The sequence below is a fragment of the Mus pahari genome, unplaced genomic scaffold (assembly GCF_900095145.1).
Source record: "Mus pahari unplaced genomic scaffold, PAHARI_EIJ_v1.1 scaffold_12107_1, whole genome shotgun sequence".
Classification (NCBI taxonomy): Eukaryota; Metazoa; Chordata; class Mammalia; order Rodentia; family Muridae; genus Mus; species Mus pahari.
This window is the reverse complement of record NW_018393210.1, coordinates 19,712-22,880: the sequence shown is the minus strand read 5'-3', so window position 1 is coordinate 22,880 and position 3,169 is coordinate 19,712. Positions and strand designations below refer to the sequence as shown.

Below are 3,169 nucleotides of genomic sequence, written 5' to 3'. Positions count from 1 at the left end.
GCAGACACTTGGGTTCAGGGAGGCTAAACACCTCCTCCAATGGCTCACAGTAGCATTGGGCAGAGACAAGGAGGTGCAGGCCCTCTGGCCACATGCACAACTGTTTCCTTCTCAGCCTACCATGCTCAAGACTTCATGAAAGAGTTTGAAAACAATGCATTCTCATGAAAAGTGTCTTGATGAAACTATGGTTACTTCTGTATTCAGGACGGTATCCCTACTAACTTTTCTCAGTGTCCTTCTGACACAGGAAAAAATTGGCATTCCTGTTGACATCGGAGTGGAAGTGATGATGCTATACAATTTTTGGACACAGCTAAAATGTTTAAGTTATGAAAGCATTGCAGAAAGTTTGTAAAGAGGTTAATTACCCATACTCAACCTGTGGGATTGCGCACCGAGCCTAGAAATTAGACAGACTTCTCTGTTGTCCTTTTTAGCAGCCTGCCTCTGCCTGTTACCTCAGGAAACAGGTTTTCAGGTGCTAAAAATCCAGCGTTATCTTGCGAGTGGTAGAGTAGCACATAAAACAGGATTTATCTAATGATTAGTNTAGATTACTTNGTGTACCAAAATTGCTCAGAAATTAGCTTAGCTGAGTGGTCTTCAGCTAAGCAAACCACTTTACTGAATATCAGTGTGTCCACCCAGAGTAATATCATTGAGGACAGATGTTTGTTAAATTATTAATTTTATTTTATGTGCACACAAACACACTTGTACATTTTTTGCCAGAAGAAAAAAATATGCTTACTCCGTTTTACATCATCAATTACTTGAACAAAAATGACAAGCCATAAAGTGATCTGGAAAGTTAGGATTTTCCTAAAGAAATTCCTTTCTCAATGGGACCCCTGGAGGGGGAGTGTTCACAGGCACCATCTGAGTTTCCCCCCCAACCTCCGCCTTTCTCCTTTTATATACTTTAATGTGTGTCTGCTTCCATTTCTCTAGCCTTACAAGTCAGGCTTGCCCTGTTTACTAAGAGCAAAGTGGTGTCCAGTGTGTTGATAGACGTGAAACACTAGCAGTTAGGAAGCTGAGACGGGGTATTGAGAGCTTACAGCCTGTCTGGCTCCCTTGAAACCTTGTCTTCATAGATCAATAAGTAAATTGATAACTAAATGTCACAGGGAATTGAGGAAGCCACTGGCAGTTTATTTACTGTTTAGTGTCGGTGATTCCAGGCATATTGCCCACAGTTCTTATTATCTGAATTACTAGTTACATCTAGGAGAACTCAGTAATTTATTGTATGCACTGAATAGTGGAAAGGGAGGTAGAGATGAAGAGAACCTGAGAGGCTACGGCTGGCACTGTGTCAGCCTGCTCTCCCCAGACAGGAATCTCGGATGCTGGGCTCAGTCAACTATCATTTTTGAATGCTAACTTCTTTCCTTGTTATTTAGGTGTTTACATTCATGGATTGTTTTTGGATGGAGCTTCCTGGGACAGGAAGACCAAGAAACTTGAAGAATCACATCCTAAAGTTCTGTATGACACCGTCCCCGTGGTTAGTATTTACTAAGGATTACATGCACGTGTGCCCGGATATGGATATATGCATAGTCTGTTCTTATTGTTCATGGTAACTTAGTTCTATAAAGCTGTTCCTAATGCTACACTATTGAATATATTTACTCTTCATGGGCTTCTGAATTTAGGTTCTGTGGTATCTGCATTTCTGTTAATTGACTGATACATACAGTTGTACTGTTTCTATTTAAAGAAAACTTATTGAGTATACTTTCTCTCACAGTCAGTAGCACTGTGATTCTCGCTCATCCCTCGGCCTTCTTGCACATAGGAACATTGGACTGTGCTGCAGCCTTTGGCCTGTAAGTTATTTTAAACAATGGAATGCCAACCAAGCAAGAAATGTTAACAATTGATCACAAAATAGACCATGAAGACTACAGTCATTTATAGTTATAAGAGCTGAAAATAAGGAAGCAGAATTTCCCATGGTCCAGCTATAGACATGTGGTTGTGGGATAAAGACAACTCAAATTCCATGTTAATGACTGTAAACACAGTGCTAGGGTTGATTATAAGATGAGGAATGAATTTTGATGTTGCATGAAATAAAGAATTAATGAATGGTGAGGAGCAAGGCCATATAATTGTTTCTGTGTGTAACTACATCATGACAAAATATATTTTTATATAATCCGAAGGGCACATCTGTGATGGTATGATAAAACAAAGACTATTAAAGTCACATGAATTATAGAATTCTGTGATGAGCTTAAAGACAGGTGAAAACTCATCATTGCAGCCATACAGGGAGGGGCTAGTCCAAACCTAGGAAGATCCTCTTTTCTACATACCATGATGCTCGGGGCAGAGAAGGGTTGGGATAGGAGACCCCAAAAGTGAAATAAACATTTGCCATTTCAGGAGCTGGCTGGGTTGAAATTCCTTCCCTTTCTGAGGACATTCTTAATTAGCTTGCAGGGAATAGAAGGNGGAGTGCATCTACAAAGGGATAATTCCAGAAAAATTTGCCAATTGTTCTTTCTAACAAAAAACCTAGGATAGCAAAAACTATTCTCAACAATAAAAGAACCTCTGTGGGAATCACCATGCCTGACCTTAAGCTGTACTACAGAGCAATTGTGATAAAAAAAAAAAAAAAACTGCATCGTATTGGTACAGCAACAGACAGGTAGATCAATGGAGTAGAATTGAAGACCCAGAAATGAACCCACACACCTATGGTCACTTGATCTTTGACAAGGGAACTAAAATCATCAAGTGGAAAAAAGACAGCATTTTCAACAAATGATGCTGGCACAACTGGCAGTTATCATGTAGAAGAATGTGATGTGATCCATTCTTATCTCATTGGACAAAGCTCAAGTCTAAGTGTATCAAAAAACTCCACATAAAACCAGAGACACTGAAATTTATAGAGGAGAAATTGGGGAAAAGCCTCGAGGATATGGGTACAGTAGAAAAATTCCTAAACAGAACAGCAATGGCTTGTGTTATAAAATCAAGAATTGACAAAAGAGACGTCATAAAATTGCAAAGCTTCTGTAAGGCAAAAGCCACTGTCAATAAGACCAAAAGGCCACCAACAGATTACGAAAGGATTTTTACCAATCCTAAATCTGATAGAGGACTAATATCCAATATATACAACGAATTCAAGAAGCTGGACTCC

At 39.4% G+C, this 3,169-nt stretch overlaps 1 long non-coding RNA gene across 1 annotated transcript in view; it reads left to right on the top strand.

Annotated features, from left to right (window-relative positions):
- The first annotated feature begins 1,408 nt into the window (after positions 1-1,408).
- LOC110315421 overlaps positions 1,409-3,169 on the top strand; it is a 7,693-nt gene continuing 5,932 nt past the window's right edge. Inside the window, exon 1 of the long non-coding RNA XR_002380214.1 lies at positions 1,409-1,513. This is a non-coding gene — a long non-coding RNA (uncharacterized LOC110315421). The remainder of the gene's footprint in view (positions 1,514-3,169) is intronic.